The sequence below is a fragment of the Drosophila serrata genome, unplaced genomic scaffold (assembly GCF_035046125.1).
Source record: "Drosophila serrata isolate PLE 108 unplaced genomic scaffold, ASM3504612v1 contig_241, whole genome shotgun sequence".
Taxonomy (NCBI): Eukaryota; Metazoa; Arthropoda; class Insecta; order Diptera; family Drosophilidae; genus Drosophila; species Drosophila serrata.
The window spans coordinates 40,680-62,408 of NW_028257139.1; the positions used below are offsets into that span (position 1 = coordinate 40,680).

Here is a 21,729-nt window from a genome sequence, read left to right on the forward strand (position 1 = left end):
AAAGGGTGGGGAAAAAACGAATGAACAAAAATCTAACCAAGCCCACCCAAACCAAGTGAATAGTTGATGGTGAGGAGGGAAAATCAAGGGAAAAACGAATATAGAGTCAGTGTGAAGTTGGTTGCATTTTTTTTTTTCGCCCTGTGGCAATAGTTTTCATTTTATTTTTCACTAGCTCTGGCTTGGTTTTACACTTCTAGGAAGTTAAACGTATAAAATTATATGAAATATAATATATATATACATTTTAATCTATTAATTTTTGTTAGTTAAATACCACTTTAGAAGAGAAAACCCTTCAAAACAGAGGCTGACAATATTCAACTCTTAGGATTAGGGTATTTAAAACTTCGGCCAGATTAATATACACTTTTCCATTATTATTTTTGCTATTGTCCACTTTTTATTTTCATTGCAAGTTACCTGGCATTGCCTTCGAGCGCTTAGCGTATAAATTGAGCGCAGCAATTTCATTTAAATGTGCACAATAAACTTAGTTCATGACCCTCGAGCAGTCGTTGTGTTGTATGTCGTTTATGTCTGCACATCGTCTAAATGGTAAATCACATTAAATTTGCGAGCAACATGCATAATGCAGGCCAGGCCAGAGGAGGCCAAGCAAAAAGCAGCCAGTACGAATGACAGCCACGGCAGGAACCGGAAGTGCAGCACACTCACACTCACACACACCAACTGTGTTGCCTTTTTCTGTGGGGCAATTGAAATGAAATGAATTGCGGTTAAGAAGGAGCCGGCGAACAAAGCAAAGTCAGCAATGGAAATCAGGAAAAGAAACAGGAAGAATCGCTGGGAAACCCTTTGCCTCCCGCACCAGCAAAATATAGAAAAACTGTCGCCAAGTGAAATCGATAAACATGAGAGAAACTTGAGCGATCGGGTTGAGTGAGTGGCATCGGGCATAAAGGTAATTTAGTCGCTTGACATGCTTTTCCAACTGCCAAACGTTTTTTCATTTCATTTCAGTGCGCTTTCCCCCGCTTTTCCCCTACTCTTTTCGAGATTTCACTGCACTTCTTGTTACAGCATTGCATTTGATTTGCATTTCCTCCACTCCGTTCTCCAACCCAACAGATAGATAGATAGATAGTGATAGTGTGTGTCCATCTATATCCATCTGCTTTTGTCAGGGTATTTGGCATTATTTGACAGCTGGGAAAAGCCAAATTGATTGGCTGAATGGAAATTAATTTAAGCAAAGCTGCAAAGGAACTCCCTCACTCTGTCCACAGGCTGCACTCCAATTAAATCCCGCCTTCAGCTGGGCATAAAAATTTAAGCAATATTTTAAAAGCCTGTCTACCGTTCGTTGCATATTTTATACCTTATATTTACAGCAAGGAGGAGGGGTTGAGTGGTAGAGCTCCACTTTTGCACCTGCAACTGCAACAATTTCTTCTGGCCCTCGTTGTTTCTGTTTTTTCCGGTATTTTTTCGTAGATATTTATATATATTTTGTTTTTTACTTTTTGCTGCCTCAATTTCCGGCAAACTGCCGACACGGCTTATCCCTCGTCTCCCTTCTGGCGCACCACTCACTTTGCTCGCCCCGCGGGCCTGGACCATGCCCACTTTCATTTCAACTACACGCTCAAGTGAACTTCGCTAAATAATACAACAAATTGTGCAGTGGGGCCAACTCCAAGCACCCTCAACGCAAAAAAATTTAAAACATTTTCGTAAAACTGTGCGATATATATATTTTGCAACTTGCATTTTTAATATTGAGCTAGGTGAGGAGGGGTGCGTGAGGGGATGATGTCGACCTAAATATTTGCCATGCTGTTAAATTAAAAGAGAACGAATAAAACCAGAGTCAGCACGATGGGTAGTGCGAGAAATAAAAGGCACAACTAAATCAACAAACCAAAGGTAGACATTATGAAAATGGCGACAAACGACCGGAAGTAGCCACCATCACAGAAAGCTCCCTCACTCACACACGCACGCTGGGCAAAAACTACATACATTTGCACAAATAGCACACACACACACACACACAGAGCAGAACATGGGATATGGGATATAGTCCGTAGCCCGTAGCTAACCTGGCGCTGACTTCCTGCGATTTAAATATGGCCAAGCCGCAGCACCAAAGCCAAAAGCCAAACAGACGACAACGCATGCAAACAGAAGAGGAGGTGGGTGGGAGGGAGTGGGAGGAGGTGTGGGTCAGAGAGGTGTACGAGGGGGAAAGGCCAACGAAGGAAGCAGCCAGCTATATAATGAGGCTGAAACCAGGCTCGCATTCGCCCGCTGTTCATTTCCAGGTCGACATAATTTGTCCATAATTTGTCTGCGTCTTGCGAAAGAGGGGGTTGGGATGTGGGAACCCCCGCGTCTGAGAGTTTATCTATGGCCCCACTGGAAAGCTATTTATGTCCTCTTCTGGGGCTCTATTCACCCTCGGAAAATTTTATTTTAGCTATGGAGGGGGGAATGTAAATTATGAAACGGAGTCAATTTTTAATAGAGAAATCGGGTGAGAATGAAATAGGCAATACACTGGGAAGAAACAATTAATTAACTTCCATTCATATTTTTATATTTTAATTTATTTTAACTTAAAAAATGTCACTATTTATATTGATATCTGTCTTTATAGAAATCAATATTGCTTTCTACCTTGACCTTTAGATAGTTAACGCTTGGCATGACTTTTTTTCTTTAAGTGTATCAAGAGGGGTTAGAGACCACCATTTGGAGTGTGATAAGCGACATGCACACGTGAAAATGACCTACTTAGCCAACTCTCTCCACTTAAAGCTGCGGCTAACCATTAATCTAAACCATTTTGGACACGGCACAAACAATTGCCGTGTTGCCTCGGTGTTAACAACTTTTTCACGGCTCTCACTGGGCACGGGACTAATTAAACGGGACGGAGTCTAATCATGTTGATTGTGTGACCACTGATTGATTGATTGATTGATTGCATGTCCGGCACATGAAATGCGAAACTCTCTTAACACGTTAGGGAAATTGGAATGAAGTGGTTTCGAAATCAATGTATAGTTAGTTGCAGGTTTCTAAAATTGGATATTAATATATATAATTTAGGCTTGATTTCTGAGCAAAACTATACATTTAAAATTTAAATTTTAAATTAAAAATGAGCTTCAAACCTCTATTATTTATACGATCTTACTTTAAATTTGATTTTGATTTTATATATAAAGAAATATTTAATTTTGCAATAAATCATAGCTACACTTAACATCTTTCGAACATCAAGACGAGTCCTTAAAGATATCACCCCGTGAATGCCAGTGCTCACATGGCGAAAAATACATTTTTATTTTTAATATATTCATGATGCTTCGCTTCCTGTTGACAAGAAGAGGAACAACACTGGCAGCAGCAGCAGCAGCAGCGGCAAGAGCAACAATAATAATAAAATGCGGCAGTAAGAGCAACAGCTGCAATGACAATAACTCTTGGCGTTGCACATGCACATCCCCATCACACACTCACACCTATGAAAACAGCCACTGATGTTGCCCACATAAGTATGCTGCACTTTTTTGCAAGCGCCTTGTAGCAGAACGGCTTTATAGGTGTGTGTGTGTGTGTGTGTATCTATGCAACAACAGCTGCAATTGCCGCCAGCTATTTCCCCTACCCTCTGCCCCCGCGTTTGTAATTGAAAATGTTTTGTTTTAATTAACTGAAGCGAATTTTTACAGCTGACATGCGTGTGTGTGTGGAAAGAGTGTTTGTGTGACTTATAGGCCTTCGGCGGAAAAGGTCCTTTAAAACAGAGCCTTCACTTATTGTTATTATGATGCGCTTTATTTTCACGCGAGGCGGGAATGTGAGACTCTCGAAATACTTTTGATATTTCGTAGCGGCGTCAAATTTATGTTTACAGCACAAGTGGGATGTGCAATGAAAAGCTCGCCACGAAACAATGCCAATCGGAAACGGAAACGGGATGTCTTCTAGCGTGTGTGTGTGTGTGTGTGAGTGCGGCACTCAAAATGTTTGGGTTATATGAAGACATAAAAGTGCTTTATAATAAAGCAAAGCGTGAAATAATTCACATCGCTATGTGGTCCTGGCCAAGTAAAAGACCGAGACGCGGCAGCTGACAATTTTTATAGTCCCGCCAGCACATACACACACATCCCACGCGTATACCCGCCCTGGTAATGATGTTAAATAAAATATTGTTTATGTGGCAACATAATAAATGGCCAACTGCCGCCAACCGACTCGTAAAGCACACACCTAGACATTTCCCGCTCCGCACTCGCATTCCCATTCGCATTCACATTCACATTCTCGTTCCCATTCACATCGACATTATTATGGCCGAGAGCAACTCATAATGGTTTATATATCTCAGCGTCAATAGGACTCCTCCGAATATCCTAGTATCCTGTGTGTGTGAGTTGACACACTTGACAATTACAATAATGACAGATGTGGCCGACGTGCTGGGCCAAAGTTTTGGCCCACTTCAAGTGTAAATAAATGTTTAGACGAATGTTTGTGTTGGCCAAAGAGCGACAAAGAGGTTATAGCCATCAAGGTGTGGGAATCGAAATTGTATAAGTTATTGCCAGCGATTGGTGGTGTTTCGCAGTCGTTTTAGTACGAATTTTTCTTTATAGTTTCATATTTGAAATTTAAGATCTTGAAGTACTACTTCTTTAAAACTCAATGTAAATAAAATGAAGCTACAATGTTTCAATGTGGAATATATAATTTTCTCTTGCTGTATAACAATGTATAATTTTATTAATATTTTCCATTAACTTTACCGCAATTAAACGAAATTTTATCCATTTTCTGGCATTTATAAAGAAGTAAAAACAATTTTTCATAATTTATCATCGATATTTAATGAAAAAACGATTTCATAATTGACGAGTTTATTATGATGCAAAATGTGAAATACATATGAAAATAAATGCACAGAAATAATGAGTTTATTTTACTGTCAAATAAACAGCCTTACTTCTTTAAATAGTATTTAAGTTGTTTAAGAATAAAGTATAAAAGAATTCTCTTAAACGTGAAATCTTTTGAATGAATAACCTATTTGTATTCATTTTACTTGTAAATATGTAAGCATTAATTGCAAGTAAATGATTTTCCCCAAGCAATCTTTTCTTGTATTTGATGTCATTGAAATGTAATGGTTTATTATTTATTTACAATTGTAAAAAGCTGTATACCATTTGCATTTCTACTTATAATTACTTTTACTATTTCGGTCTGAATCTTTTATTATTCAGCTACTTTTAGCCTTCGCTTAGCCTAGTTTTTTACTCCCTTTTTGCAACAGTGACCCAGTTCAGACCAGGGATCCTTGCCCACCTTGCACCTTGCTGTCATGTTGAGTGTCAGACCCCGGACACGGACACGGACATGGACATGGGCAAGGTCTTGGGGCAACTCTGCAGCCGCCAGATCTTTCGGCCTTACCCCTGAAAGACCATCGGAGAGAAGGCTCCAGTCCCAAACCCGAATCCTCAACCCCCTCAGCAGCCAGGAGCCAGCACATTGTTTCGTGTTTTTATATTTTTAGGTAAAAGAGAGTGGGCCACAAAAATGTTCTAATTTATTATTTTGCGCATTTAAATATTTTAAGTGTCCCGCAGGACCTGAACTCGCCTTATGTCCCCTGTTTTCTCCCTCGCTCTATCTTTTTTTTTTAAGCCCCATTCCCTTGATATACTTGCAAGGACACTAAAAATTAGTCGCTTGGTCGCACTCGCCCATGTGTATGTATGCCTGTCTCGCTTGCCATGTGCACAGGCTATCTCTTTCATGAGGCAGCAGCCACGTTACAAGTTAATATAATTTTAATGAAAATTAACATGAAGCCTGGCACTTTTTGCCACGCTTTAATTTCCCCAAAGACAGGACCCCCTCGAAGCCCGCACATGTGTGCCAGCGTGGGTGCGAGTGTGAGTGAGTGGTGTGCCTGTCTTTGTTGTCCCTCGTCCTGTTCCTGTTCCTGGCTCCCCTACCGCGCCGTGGCTTTATTGCACACGCTTCTCACTATTAAGCGCATAGTTTACCAGCTGCCTTCATTTTTATTCCCCTCTTACATAAGCTTTTTGCCTAATTTGTTGCTGTCGAGTGCGTTCTCGTGTTGGGATTTACGCAACTAATTTCACGTAGGCAAAATTAAAAGGATGCTGCTTGCCTGCCTGCCTTGTTTTGTGGGCGTGGCGCAGGTCCTGGCAGCCACCTGCCTTTGATTTATAATACCCGTTGAGCTCAGCTCCCTGCCGTCGAGTTCAGCTCAGACGCAGGCTCATGCTCCGCTGTTTACCTTTGGGCTAACACATACGCACAGGCACACACACAGCGTAGCCTTTGTAACACGGTCTTGTTGCAACGGATCAAATTTTCCTTGCCACACACATACACCCTAACAACGAGTCAGCCAAAGACTTTGATAAAATTAATGCCACCAGGGACACTGCCAACGGTGCACTGCCGCCATCAAATTTCAATATGTCCCTGTACTTTGATGGTTGTCCTGGGGGACAGGAGCATATATCTTACTGGCTTTTAACACAGCCGGAAACAATGCTGTACACAGTTTTTGCACTCTTGAAAATATGTTGCATAAATATTCGAATGCACAAAGATTTCTACATATTTAAATCCACTAAAAGATATAATAATAGGAAATAGATTATAAAAACCTTTCACTTAATGTCATACTAATTATCTCACATCACTTTCTAGTCTTATAAATCCAAATATTGGCACAAAATTAACCATTAAAGACTAATGCAAGAACAATAAATTAATATTTAAGTTCATCACTCAGTCCCTCACACTTTTCATGGTCATTAGTCCCCGTTCAGTCGACAGATAATCACCCACAAAAGTCCTAGAATGAATTTGGTTTTGGCCAAGTCTGTTGTCCTTTTTTCTTTTCTAGTAAAAGGGAAATATGCTCATTTATCAGAAACGCAGACAGAGCCAGCGAACTGCCAGGCGATGCCCTCGAGAATCTGATTTTTCAGGGTCTGACTCGGAAGGAGGTTATTTTGGGGGGGTTGGAGGAGGATTTCGGCAGCCAACACGAAACGACCTTGACGGGAAGCAATTAGTTAATACATTCTGTAAGTAGCCTTGGCTCGCTTATCTGCAATCGGTAATAAATAAATTACATGACGTTTTATTTCTACTTTTGGCCAGGGGAAACGAAAAAAAGATACACTGAGGAACTAAACAGGAATTGTTAAAGTAACTTATTGGTTATTAAAGTAAATAAATATTGTTTACTTTTGGCTTTATTGGCTATTAAAGTAAATAAATATTGTTTACTTTTGATTAATAAAATAAAGAATTAAGTGTTTTAATTATTTCTAGTACTAAATTAGCATTTGTTTACTAGTTTTTCATCTCATTTCGTGTATTTTACAAAATATTAGCTCTAAGTATAATCAAAATCAATATATCTATTTATTTATTTAAATCAAACCTTGAATGTAATTCATAAAAAATCTAAAATATATTAAAAGCTTTGTACTGATTTTTAAATTATTTTTCAAACTGAAACTCAATAAATTTTTCTCTGTTTACAAAAAATAAGAGAAAGTAGAATGGAATGTGAAAGTGAGGTGTCGTCTTAACACAATATCAAGCAGTGACTTTGACTCTTTCGCCTGTCTTGGCCTGAATATCCTGCAACTTAACGTGTTTCTAGTTTTTCCTCACTCCCCGCACTCCCCTCGCAAATCCCTTTCTGCAGCTGTTTGTATTTTTTATTGGCCTCGTCTGTCTCTGGCGCGTCTGTCTATCTATTTGTGTCTGTTTGTTTCCCAGCTCGTATTTCGCATTTTGCATTTTCCGTTTCCCTGTCATGTGTCGTTTATTTTATTTGTTGCCAGCACTCTTCTGCTGAATCGATTTTATTTTGCACTTGTATTTGCGTTTGGCTTTTGTTTTGCTTCTCCTGTTTGCGAAAGGATATCGCCTTGATTTGTCTGAAATACAAACGAAGTCTGCGACTAAGACCCCGTCTGAGACTGGGCTTGTGATTGAAAAGTCCTCGACAGAGTCGGGGAATTTGCACACTTAATGCCCGGGCATGTGTTGCCTTCCCCACTGGCTGCTATTGGGAACTAAGTTTCCCTATCGATTTCCTTGTCCTCTAATTAGCGCCGCGCTCAACTTTTGTAATTAGTGCATTGTATTTGAATTTCGGTTTTCATTGATTTAACAATTAGGTTAAAGTTTCGCGCTGCGATTAAATGGAAATTATTTTGCCAGCACCCCCTTAAATCCCAATTAGGCATTGGAAAGTGGCCACTGGCAGCTGTCCTGGCAACATCTTAAATTGAGGTATTCTAGGAACTGTAATTAAGCCGACTCCTTTGCCGGCCTAATGAGGCCACTGGCAGTGATTAGAAGTCGTGGGCTGTGGCAAAACTCCAAGGATTTCCACTTTTCCCAAAAGAACTCCCACCCCACGAAGGTTTTTCTCGCCGCTGGAGATTCCTCTTGTCATATGTCAAAGGTTGAGATGCCGTCGCCTGTGGCTGAAGGCAGAAGATAACAGCAGCGTCAAACAGTAAATAAAAGAAGAGAACGTAACATGTAGATGCAGCATCCACTAAGGAATTTTGTTTCTACTCTATCATTTTTCAATTACTTAAATTTTTTATATATAATATATTTTATTTTCTTTGTGAAATATACATATGAAGTCAAAGGGCTTTCTTAAAACATATGTTTTTTTTCTTTTTTAGTGTATTCAATCCCATTCAAGTTAAATACATTTTTCTCTCTGTGGAGGCCCAAAAAGACTTGGCTTTCTCTTCCGGCCTTTTGTGCTGTGATTGGGCCCAAACACATGGATAGACAAAAGGTGCCGCCGTCAAAGCGGGAGCTATCACATAAGTGCCCCCATCCAATCCGCACCTCGTTCCGGTCCTCTTGCCCCCCCTCTTCTGCCCTCGAAAGGCTGACAGGGCCTAAAGGCTGCAAGGCTCACTCTCCCTCACTTTCTCTCTCTCTCTTTCGTTCACCTGAGTTTTCTCTGTTTTTCCACCTTGTTTTCTCTGGTTTTGCGTTGTTTTCCTTTTTTTTGGCAGCTTTGCACTCTGAGTTAGCCCACTTTTGGCCCATTTTGTATTGTTTGGCTCTCGCCTTTTGCACGCGTTCCCTATCTCCCTCTCTCTATGTGTGTGTGTGTATTTGTGTTGGCCAAAAATGGAGCACCTGGCAGATTTGGGCGCTGATATGTTTGAGAGAACGAGAGAAAGAGAGAGAGGTGTGTTTGCAAAGTGCCTGCCGCCCTACCAATTTGGGCGCCATACAAACTAATGCGCTTTGATGCCAACTGACAAACCCATCACTCGATTTTTCCCATTTTTTTTCTTCCCCAGCAGCACATATCTTTGCCTTAAATTCACCTGATGGAGCTGGGTCAACCAACCCTTCTGCTCAGAGTGGGGAAATTCAAAGAGTGGCCACATTAATCACATTAATCAAATCAAATTAGACGTCCGAAATTGATGCAAATTAACAAAGCACCGTCATTCGATATGTGAGCGAATCAATCAAAATCAATCGCCAAAGTATGCCCAAAATTGAATAATCGATTCCCCGGGCCAAGCAGCGCAAACAAAGTGGATACAAGGGTATGGGAAGTATTTTTTTTTTTTTTTTTTTTTGGTTAAATTGTGTAAGCTTGCCATTTAAATGTGTATGCCAGGATATCGAATTACCAAACGTGTCGCATAAAATACAAAGCAAATAAAAACAGGACACTGAAGAGAAAAATCGATCTTTTAAGCATTAATTTTATATGATTTACTATGAAATTAATGATTAAAAGTTCAGTTAAGAAAATATTATTAAATTGATGTTGAGATAAAGTAACAAATTCAAATATGATTGAATATATTACATTAAAAATAAGTCTTTAAGCTACTCTTTTTAAATCTTGAAGTACAGAATTCTTCTAGTTAATATAGGAATTTACCAATAATTTAACAACTTTCTTAATTTCATACGTATGCTTCATAATTTCTCCCTGTGTAATCTTCGTGAAATCAAAGTGAGAGGACAGTGTGCTCCACGTGTGTCTCTTACACCGGTCGCTTATGTCAGGCCACGGGGTGCATTAAAGGCTACAAATCGTTTTAAGCTCTTCACATATGCAAACACACAGGAATACATTCAAGGCATTCTCAGTCCCTACGAAAACACACACATTCTCGCATTCCTTCTGCCCCACAAACATTCGGGCATTGATTGCACTCACTTATTCATGATTTTCCTTCTTATTTCTGCGGCATTTCCGTTTTTTTTTTTTTTATATCCCCTCTAAGGGGAACAATAATGTAGCTGTGTTCTGGAGAAAGCTTCTTGGAAATACTTCGTCTCTTTCACGGAGGGCAGCAGCCAGCGATGGCTATTAAGCAGCGTTTTCCTCACTACCAGAATATCGAGAATTATAGCCACTGTTAAATCGGATTGTGAGAAGAAAGTACCATCCGTATTTGGTATGGTTTGTGAGTAATATTTTATTAGTTAATTTTTATTATACTTCCAATTTTATAATTCTTCAAGCGTCACTGAATTTCGAAAATATCAATCCTTAGAAACAAAACCTAGAAAAACTTTCCGAATTCAAATGAATTCTTTTTAGACTTAGTTATAGTTTTTAAAACTTTGATTTATCGAACAAATTGTCGTATAAAAATATCGATAAATATCGATTCAAAGAATGCGCATATTTAAAACATCGTTATAATCGATATCCAATAGGATCCTATAATTCAATTATAACTGCAAGGGTTTATAAACTTCACCTTCCCAAAAACTAGTTTCCTTTCATCGTCTTTGACTTCATACATTGAATTAAAAACCTTGAACTTTGTATACCATCGTATTCAGTATTAAAATACGATTTTTTAGTTATGCATCTGCTATTGTATCTCCAATGATAGCCGTGAAACCTGTCCATATCTCCCTCCACATCCGTTTTCTTTTAAATATTATGCATAGCACTTAAATGAATGCACACACATATACATATGTACAAATGGAACAGATGGATGCCGGCACACACACACTTGTCCGGATGCAAAGTGCTCTTAGCCAGGATCTGTGGCTCTATGGTGGTGCTTCTAGTTCGGGCCATAAAATGCTCGACAGTCAGAGCGCGAAACAAATTGCATTAGGGTCCTGAACCCTTGCACCTGGTCATGTGCAGCATGCTATAGTGTGTGTTGTGGTGTGTGTGTGTGCATAGCCCAGGTAAATATGATAAATCACCATTGCTCCAGTGTTTTTCCCCGTCCATGACAAATGACGAGATGGAAAGAGAGAGAGAGAGAAAGAAACAGAGGGAAAGAGAGAGACAGAGGGACCTGCTGCCATGTTCCATATACAATAATCGATGCGATTTGATGAATGCCAAATGCTCGTGTGCGTATGTATATGCAATATATCGTTTATATTATGACTACACAGAACCAAATTATATCAATATCAAAAGGGGAAATGAACCCTTTAAAATGGATATATATTCTCTACCTTAATTTACCCATTCTCTATTAAAAGGTTCAATGCTAAAGTTCATATAGATTTGCCATAAACTAATACACAGTATATATCCGATTACATATTTTCCCTGTGTGTATATAAACATATTTATACTTATGGCTGAGCGCATAAATATCCATTTTTATGGCCAAAGACAAGGACAAATTCGTGAAGCGGAAACGGAAACGGGCAAGCAGTTAAAGTGAGCAGAAATCATAAACGAAAATCACGTAATGCGTGTGCCCCACTTGAGGCGTCAGGTGTTGCTGCAATGATTTTCAATTTTACGCCTGAAAGTCATGCGCTAATTTTCTCGTCCTCTCATCCTCTTCTCCTTGGCCTTTTTGTCTATTCATTGTCATTTGCCACACTTTGCGTTGTGCTCTCTCAATTGACATTAATGACTGAGGCGAATTGGTCTAATTGAGACAGAAGGTGTTGCGCAGGTGAGTTTTTAATTAGTTGGGGAGCTAGGGAAGCCAGGAGCCAGAAGCCAGGAGCCAGAACCAATGGCATTTACATTGATTTGCCTAGACTGGTTTAGCTCTCTGACACCATGCTGAGCACTGAGCTCGATCCAAGCTGCTCCTCATCCCGGTCACGTTCCCTTTGGCTAGGAACATGTCACCGCATAAGCAGGCGAAGCACTCAAGCGGCGAACTTGACCTTTGCCTTTGACAGGGTCCACATCGGAAAATGGCTGATATAAACTTAGCTTACGGTCAGGGTAGCACTAGCAGCAGCAGTAGCAGCAGCACTAGCATATCAGGATAAAACACTCTATTTCCCAACCCGCTGGCAAATCCTTTCCACAGCCAAAAGCAGGGCAAAAATGCGTTGAGAATATAAAAGTCACGTAACTGGCTGTCGTTTCCTTTAGCGTCGCACACGCGCTTCACCCACACCATCAGCAGGTCCTGCACACACCCAACACACACACAGAGAGTCCCTACACACACACACACACATGCGTCTACATCATTACCCGAAAACTAAGTCCTGGCATTAGCATTTGTTTGTATTCGGCTGCTTTGATTACGCTTCGATTCGAAAGCTAGGTAAAAAAAAAGAAAACTTTTACCAAAACTTTTCTCTTCACATTCCTTTTTTTGGCCAACTTTCACTCGTTGGGGAAGTATTAGTATTAGTATGGAAAAATGACTTTATTTATGTGTATTATGGAAATATGAAGTGAAAGCCAACCAAACAAGAAAAAAGGGGAAAATGTGTGTGACGGTCTATTGGTATTAGAGCTTAGTTATGTGGCCCGAAAATGTTTGTATATTTCACTTGGTTTTGGATTAATTTAAATGCAAAAATGCTCATCCTATTCACCCATCTCAGGGAAATTTCAAACGTGAAAAGTTTAAATTTTTTCAGACACTCAAATGGCAAGGCAAATACTGATGATGTGCACGGCAGACAAGAAAAAATAAACAGAAGCTCAAGCTTCAGCTCCCTGGGTTCATCTCTTTTTTTTTGCCATTGGCAAAAACAGGCAACAGTCAACTTCAACTTTATTTTGATGGCGCGGTAAATTGCGGAAAAAATATGTATATGTATATGTGTTATCCTGGCAGGAAAGGCGAGCTAAATGAAGCTGAAAATACTCTAACAAAGCAGAAGCATTAGGAGAAAGTCGAGTAAGTTGGAAACAGTTAGTCCTTCTTTTTAGTTTTAGTTGTAAATTATAGTAATTACATTAAACTATTTGTATAATTTTCACATTTAAAATTATTGTAATTAACCAATAGTTAAATATGATGTTTTGAAGGATGTAAATTCCTTACTCCTCAATTTATGATCTTTTAATTCCAAAATAATATATTAAATACCCTATTATATACCCATAGTTTCTTGAAATATAATCTACCCTTTGAAAGGGCATATGAAAATATATACAAATATACAAAAAAAATAATATCAAAAGACAGCAGCAAAGGCAAAAATGATGTGCTTACCAACGCACACACATGCGTGTGCTGGCATCATTTTCATACGCGTCGGAAAAGTTTTTTGCAAGCAAAGTCGAGCCTAAGCAGACGGATGTGGGCGTGGCCCTTTCGAATGGAAAGAAGGGGGCGGCGTCGGGGTCGGAAAAGCGGGATAGAGGGTCGCTGACATGCAACGCGCTTTCAATTTCAGGGCTTCGGGCTGTATACATATGCGTTTGTGTGTGTGTCTGGGAAATCTTTAAGAGCAGACAGGAAATATTTCTTTTTCTTGGTCGCCAACATCATCGTCAAGTGAAAACATTGTGGCTTCTGCTGTTTATTTTTTGCGTGCTTGCAAAATAAAAAAGAAATCCTTTCGCTGTGTCCTTGCTTTCGCACACTTTTTAGGCTCAGTTTTAGTTTTTCACGTGCATATGTGTCTGTGTGAGTGAGCGCGTGTTTGCTTTTAATAGTCCTCTCGTCCTGTGTTTGTCCTGTTTGCTGTTTGCTGTTTACTGTTTGCTTGGCTGTCAGCGCTTCATGCGTGACAAACACACTCACACACAAGTTTGCGTGACTCTTGCATAGAAAATATGGCAGAAATAAAAACCAAAAAGAAAATCCGAAAAGCGGAAGCAGAAAAATTCGAAATAAAAGCAATGGAAAATGCTCACATTCAGCCTGGAAATTAGCTGATCTAGAGGCCAACATAAAGGAATCCCTGATTAAAGAGTTAAGCGTTTGTCACGCCATTTCCCGCCCCCAGGACCTTTCGCTCCTTCGCTGCCCTTTTATCTGGGCTAATCAAATGTTTTTCTGGCATTTTCCGTCACTCTCAGCCCCCACAGACCGCCTCCTCCTCCTTTGATGTGATGTTCATGCTTGTGTTTGCCCAAAATGTCAAACATGTCAAATTAATTTTCATATTTGTTTTCCTTTTTAGATAATTGAATGTCTCTTTTATTTGCTCATTTCATATGCCACAAGTTTTCCACCTCCGCCTCACTCTAAATGTTTACCCTGCTGTGGTTCGTACTTTTGAATAAGTAAATGTTTTTAAATCCAAGCCGGGAAAAGTTGCATGCTCAATGAAGAGTGATTGTATTTGGTCAGACCAAGATAAAGTAGATAAATAATATATTGGAGTTTTATACAGGGAACTAGTTAGTTTATTTGATTCTAAATTGAATAAATATCTAAGGCAAAAAAACCAGTTTTGGAAATTTACATCAAGTATTTAGTGATGAAAAGCTTCTATAACTATTTTAAAGAACTCTCAAGCTCAATAATAAATAAAAGTACATCTTGATTTATCCAATATAAAATCAATAATTCATTTGAAATTATCATAAAACTTGTAGAAAATGTGTATAAGTAATATGTAAGTGTACTGCCTGTCAGAAATACTAGGTGTCCGATTTCCCTGGCCCTAATGGGTGGGTGTGGGGGCTAATCTAGTGACCACCTCAAACCTAAAGGACCTTCGTTGAACCTTTGGCATATAGTACATAAACAATTACACTAAGTGCCACAATTTACCAAGGGCCATAAATCAATAGGGCAAAGCAGTTGGAGTCTCAGTTTCGTTTTATTAATTATTATTATTGAAATATATCTGCGCTACTGTCGCCCTGACACTCAAATACCAGAAGCCGAGTAAACACTGAATTACAGACATTAGACAGTGTCAATAGAGCACACATAAATTATAGTGTAGCCGATTTCTGTTCCTTCTTAGTCGCCTATAATCCCAAACAAACTGCAGCTAAAAATTAAGCAAAGCTCTTAAGCGGCTTCCGCTAAAGTGTGCATCAGAAATGCGGCAATAAAGCGAAATGCTATGAGAGCGAAAGTACAAAACATAATATAAAAAATCCAAAAATAAGAGCAGAAGAAAAAGTAGCCGCTGGAACAGGATCAGGAGATGCCTAAATAATGTGCCAGAACGGTGAGTTGGTAATAAAAAATGCAGCAGCCAGAGGCAGGCAGCAGGCCAAGCGGAAACGGAAATAAGTAAGCAGCTCGAAAATCACAAAAAGAAGCAGCAGCAGCTGCTCTCTGGTCACTTATTTCGTACATAAAGTACATATTTTACTTAAACATAAGCAATGGCTATTATTTTAAGTTACCCACGCGCTTGCTGATTTAATTTCAGGCTATTATGCGCACACAATGCCAGCGGTAAATGCAAAAAGAAACTAAAGGAATAGTAAAGGCCCCGAAGCGGCGAAAAGGAGTAAAAGACAGCTATCCGGGCGAAAAAAATAAAGGTTCCCCTCAGCACGACGATGGTTTTAATACACTTTGCATAGCTAACGGTCAGCACTTTTAGAGTTTTACGATATGATGGAATTACCTTTTGATGCAACGAGCACTTAAATGTATATAACCGAGAGTCATAAGAACAAATTGTTACTATATAAAGGTATACCTCGAAACTTCTTAGTATCTGATGTAGCGAAATTTAGTTATATTTTAAATTAGCTATAAATTAAGCTAATAACAATAAAACTGTAATTAAATTTTTTATATTCTAGTATAGTTTTATGTGTTTTATAACACTATTTTTTAATTTCAATAGAAATTAAGCGAAACTTAAGAGTTTCTTCTAAATTTTCATTAACTTATATATCTCTAGAACCCTAAACTTTCACCAAATTCACTACCAATACTCTCCTTTTCGGCTGACTAATAAAAACTCAAGTATATTCCCTGTTTAAGGCAATATGCCTGCACTTGCCTGTTGGTGGTTTCCACCTCATGTTGCTCTTTCACTTTTTATATGCTGTTGCATTTCTTCATTTTCTTGGTCCTGCGAATTTAGGTCGAGCTTTTGAATGGGTTCATATTCTGGTCTTACCTATTTTCCCGGGTAAATCTGTTTCCCTGGCTTTACTTCTCTTTTAGTTTTGTTGTGCATGGGTCAACATTTGGAGGTACATTAGCCTTTTCATTTAATTTTGTAAAGCGACTGGCAAGGAATTGGGTACAGAATCTGGAGCACACAGTCTGATGCCAGATTTTTTATTAGCGTTGGCTGGACCCAACGCATGGCTTCACATTTCAAAAACAATTTTTGCTAATTCCATGTGCCTTGACGACTGTGAAATCTAAGAAGCGACAAAGGAAACGGAAATTGCCCCTCCTTCCGAGGAGAGTAAGAAAAAACCATAAAACCTGTACTACAGTTTTGATTAGACATAATTGGGGCAACAGTCGAAGGGCAATATACAGTTTTTCTAATTACTACATGACATTTGAAAGTTCTAGTTTTGTTTGGTTTTAGTTCCCTGTAATTAAATGTTAACCAAATATCAAATTAAAAAAAAGGAAAACAAAAAGCCATTCAGGTACAAATTATTTCATCAATTAATTATTTAGATTCAAAGCATTTGTATGTTGTCTCCTGTGAAGTTTTTAGTGGATATTTTATATCACAAACAGAGCTTAGTCACGTCTAGACTGAAATCGAATGCATTAAAAAAAAAAAATCAAAGTCGCTGCCCCAAAACCCCTACATTTTCTCACAAAGTACAAACGTAGGGCAGGCCTCTAAGCAGCGTTGATTACCAACAACACTCAGCCATGGGATTGTTTTCCCCTTGCCCGGCTTGCTTTTACCTTTTTTTGTTGTGTGTGGGGGTGTGTGTTCAGTGTGTGTGTGTTCAGTGTGTGTGTGTTCAGTGTGTGTGTGCTCTGGCATTTGAAACCTGATTAGTTGCCAAGCACTTCAAGTGCCGGCTCGAGTTGTTTGCCATCTACGCAGGCCAGGGCTTACCTCTGGCGTTCTGTGTGTGAAATTTATTGTTTCAAGTTAATGCCACTTGATGGATTATTTGGCTTTGTACAACGAAAAGCTTTGATTTCTGTTCCTCTTTCCTTTGTAATGTGATACATTTTTAAAGCATTTGAACTTGGAAGCGTGAGAATGTTTGAATTAAGGGGAAAATAAAATGAAAATTACAAATTTCTAAGCCGGAGAAGTATTCTTTCATTTAACATAATACATTTTGGCTTTTTTTCAATTTCATTGAATATTAAAGGCTACTAAAAAACAACTATAAACAGTTTGTCTTATTTTTTCTCCAGCTAAGATGCAAGTTTCCACTTTTCCCTTTGCTAAAAAAAACATAAATATTTCATAGAGAAAATTAATTTGAAAAATCTTAAACTACATTTTGTTTTGGATTAGTTTGAGCAAAAGTGCCGATTTGGGAGGATGTGCCACGAGCTGCTTGAAGATAGTTTTGGCTATGAACTATTAAAATTAATTGCGAAACTTTGCATCCCGAGTTTGATGCGAGTCACACGCTTCGTCTTCTTCTTCGTCGTGGGCTCATAAATCTCGGCTGTCTACACACACACATGTCCTTTGAGCCGTTGTCCTCGAGAGCCTGTCAACAAAGGGCCAGTGAAAGTTTTCGTGTGTCATGACAATATTTACATGCTGCATTAAACTTGCTTCCCCCTCTGACAGGCGAAACTTTTGCAGCTGCTGCTCATGTTATTAAAGTTGCGCATACGCCAGGTTGTCCCTTGGCCAGTGTGATTTATGCGAGGTTCCTTAAGTTCTTGGACCAAGGCTTTTAATAATTTAAGCTCGCAAAATGCAGAAAATCAGAGACCAGATAGCTAAAGCCAGCCCCAGCCTCTGGCCAACTGCCAAGCCACGTTGCGCTGACTGAGCCGAAAAATGCAAAAATATCCAGCTCCTGTGCTCCTTCGCACTCCGCCACGTTGACAATGGCGGCAACAAAGCGCATTTGGCAAGCGCCTGCAGCAATGCAAGCACCAAATATACACACCACACACACACCCCGGACGAGTGTGTGTGTTTTTTGCAAAGACGTGCTCAGCAAAAGTGAAATGGCAACAATATACGAGTGTAGTATATGGAGGAGAATGCGAGCGGGTGTGTGAGCCACAGAGTTGCATACCACATGGCATACTATACATGTACATATGTACATATATATAAAAAAAAAATAAAAAGTAGGTTATGCACAGACAGAATTTTAATATGATTTCCATGGCGCTTACTTGTCCCCGAGATAGACTAACGCACTGACTAACTGACTGACACCCCAGCATCAACGGAATGATCAAAGGCAATGGGAAATATTATCAGTGACACAGTCGCAGCAGACAAATTTGTGAGTGAGACTCACTCGTTTGTTGTTGCCTGACCCACTTCAGTTTTGTGGCCGTGACTGAGTGTATGGCTTAAAATATATATATATATATCAGCTGTGATTTTCAAACGAGTCAGGGGATTTTCAGATAAGTTTGTTACTTTATTTGGCTTTATTTGCGCGTGTTTCCACTTAAACGTATGCTCGGAAAAGCCCTCACAAATCTGTAGGAAACCGGTTAGTTGTAAATATTTTTGGTTAGCATATTTTTTTGAGGAATTTCTATTGCATGCAAACGTAGTTTTATGTGGCATTTGTTAAATCGGTTTAGGATTTTGAAAAAATTGAATGTTCTGGTTGCATTGGCTTAGTGGAAAAATAGTTTAACTATTTGTAAGCTGAAATACTTTATTTACATCAAGGTTTGTTAGGATTTAGATAACTTAAAAACAATTGAAGTAAAGTTAAGTTAATTTATACTACATCAAGCATTAAATATATATAATGTATATACAATTAAATGTTTGAACTGGAAATATTATAATTTGAATTACTCCAAATAAATATAAAAGAATTCTGACATTGTTTTAGGTAACAACAGGAATCAGAATTCCTGTTTATTTTTATAGACAAATCCTGATTGGATTTCCGTAGCCAAAAATTCATTTTATTTTATAGTACAGATTGTGTTGTTTGCATTTTATTAACATTCTAATCAGCTGAGCTTATTGTAGTATTGAGTTTTTCAAAATACTATTCACTATTTCCCATTCCAACATTCTGTGAACACATGACGCCTTACTATTGTTATTCGTAGCATACTTTTGAGCATTTAATTTTGGCTAGAGTTTAGGTTTGTTTATTTTTTTTTTATATGCATATATTTATTTTCCCACATGCACTTACCCCTGTTTTCCGCCGTATTTGTATCCCTTTTGGTTTGGCGTTTACTCCGCTTTTTTGTTTTGGCGTTTTTACGGCCCTTGTAATAAAAGCAGCCCGCAGGGTTTAGCGTTTGTTCTCAGAGTTGCTGTTCGCTGCTTTTGTTGAGGGCGTGTTGGCATTGAGCAAAGTTTTATGCAGCCAGCGAGACGCACACATCATATCAATTCGGGGAAGGAGAGCAGGAAGCGTTAGCTCAAGGACCTCAAGGAGCTGTGGCAGGAGCGGCAGGCAATTGAGCGAAAAATATGGCAAAGTATTTGGCGGGTGCGAGGCATAAATTTCGATTTCGGCGGCCTTGCCTGCTATACTCGTCTTTTGTAGCTTGGGGCCAAATATTTAAAGTAGCAGCCGATGCCGATGCGAACTTTATTTATGACTCAATAATGTGTATTTTGATTTATGCATTGTGGGCGCGCGTACACCAAGCAGCGCACATACACCGTAACGCACACACTCACACACACAGGGGCACGGGCATACACTCACTCACACTCACTCTTACACACACACAACCCACTTTATTATTATTGTTGCCTCAAGCCAAAAGCGACGCGATTTGCATAACAACACATCGAGAAACTTAACGCAGGCGTTTGAGTTGCTCCTAGCACGTGCATCATCACTCTCGTTTCACTCGTTTAGTATAGTAGCATAGTGGCATTCAACAATTACATTAAACAATTGACTTAATATATACTCCTTTCCGCACTGGTACTTGTTTCTTGACTTCTTTCTAGCCTTTTGGCCCTCTGTCGTTCGCCAGTTTTGCGGATGCGGACGGTCAACACTGCGGCTACGCGATGTGAGGCGATTGCGAGGCGATTGCGATGCGATTCCGATGCGAATGCGTCGCTCATACGACACGACAGCGACAGCGTTAGCAAAAATAGCGACAAACGGCGACAACGGAGCACGACAACTACACAAATTCACGACCTTTTTAGTACTAAAGGCGCCAGGCCATTCATTCGTGGCTTCTGCTTCTCAACCACGATTTGAGGACCTTCGGCTTTTTTACGCTCGGCTCGCGCATTTTCGAATTGCCCGAGCGTTCTAAGCGACTCCATTGAGTCCACGGCGGCCCTGTAAGTGGGCCAGCAGCGTCGGCCCAAAGGTTCGATATCGAAATTATAAGAGCTCGGTTCGGGAAGTTGGGTAATCGAAAAACCAAAATTCACAAGGCCTGAGTTAAGAAGTGGATTGTGGAAGGCGTGTGGTGGGTAAGCTCTATCAAGTGTCAGATGCTACATGAACTTGAATTAATAAAATTGTCAGCAAAAATAAATAGAGTCTCAAAGTGATGTATAAGATTGAATGAGAAATAATAAATAATAAATAAAAATATTAATGATTAATATTATTAATTTGGAAAAATATTAGTATAATAATCCCTAACATTAGACTTTGTTAAGAAACTGTATTACAGTTATACCTAGCTAGTAGTATACATTCTTGTAGGATCCATATATCATAGAATCATAGTATCGTTATGATACTTATAAATATAAAAAAGATTTTATTTAATATAAACAAATTTTAAAGCTTTATAAACCGAATTTATTTATTGTCACTACTTTAAGTTAATTTAAATTAAGCCTTTCATTTTTATTTACAAACTAATATTTTTGGTATATGTTATTTATAAACAATATAATACATATAAATTATATACATATGTCAGATATTAATTTATCTATGTATATAACATTTTTGAACAATTCCCTGCCTATATTTTTACTTTCTTTTACTTTGCTTAAAAATTCTACATATGTTATCTACAAATAATGTCTTCGCATCTTGAAAAAGATAACATTTTGAAATAATAAATAACTAAATAAATATTAAATAAATAAATAAATATCACATTGTTAATACACTCCCAATACCTAACTCATGTATTCTTCATATTTGGATTCCATATTTACTGAGTCCTACCCCAACACCCTTCTCCCAAACCCTCACACAAACAAGTTCCACCACGCATTTCTGTGGAACCTTTTCGTTCGCACGCTCTCTCTTTAAATTTCTCATTTCTAATTTCCACCTGTCTCTTTATTGACGCCTCTCCATAGGATGAATGAGAGCTGCCGAAATCGGGTTCCCAGAGCATTACTGCAGCATCTCTTCTCAAGTTAGACCAGTCAAGGATCTCAAATAAAATGAATATT

General features: G+C 38.8%; 1 protein-coding gene across 1 annotated transcript in view; it reads right to left on the minus strand.

Annotated features, from left to right (window-relative positions):
- The window catches only part of LOC147643866 (tyrosine-protein kinase-like otk), a 55,285-nt gene extending 34,664 nt beyond the window's left edge, over positions 1-20,621 (minus strand). Inside the window, exon 1 of the mRNA XM_086832027.1 lies at positions 19,523-20,621. The gene's annotated coding sequence lies outside the window, so the exon portion shown is untranslated. The remainder of the gene's footprint in view (positions 1-19,522) is intronic.
- Between the last annotated feature and the right edge of the window lie 1,108 nt (positions 20,622-21,729).